Raw genomic sequence first — 300 nt, 5'->3', positions numbered from 1 at the left:
TGCTGTGTATTTTTGTCCTTGGGTAGGCGAAAACGGTTAAGGCAATAAAAAAGGTGTTTTTATATTTTGTAGTGACATGGTATAAGAGTCATCAAAGTAGAGAGTATAAGGGCCACATAAAAATATATTTTAAAAAATCAGATTTCAAGAATAAAGTTGTAAATTTACAAAAATAGAAAATACCTCTTCAGGAAGGAAGGAAACTTTCCCCTTCAGGCGAGCATTTATTTATAACGTGGCAGCAAAGCAGAGCAGTTGAGCACAGATTAGCGTATCGCCCTTCTCACTTCCACCTTCCTT

Source organism: Doryrhamphus excisus, linkage group LG13 (genome assembly GCF_037039965.1).
Source record: "Doryrhamphus excisus strain RoL-2023G ecotype Guam linkage group LG13, RoL_Dexc_Guam_v1.1, whole genome shotgun sequence".
NCBI lineage: Eukaryota > Metazoa > Chordata > Actinopteri > Syngnathiformes > Syngnathidae > Doryrhamphus > Doryrhamphus excisus.
The sequence above is the reverse complement of the archived record's forward strand: the minus strand, read 5'-3'. Positions refer to the sequence as shown.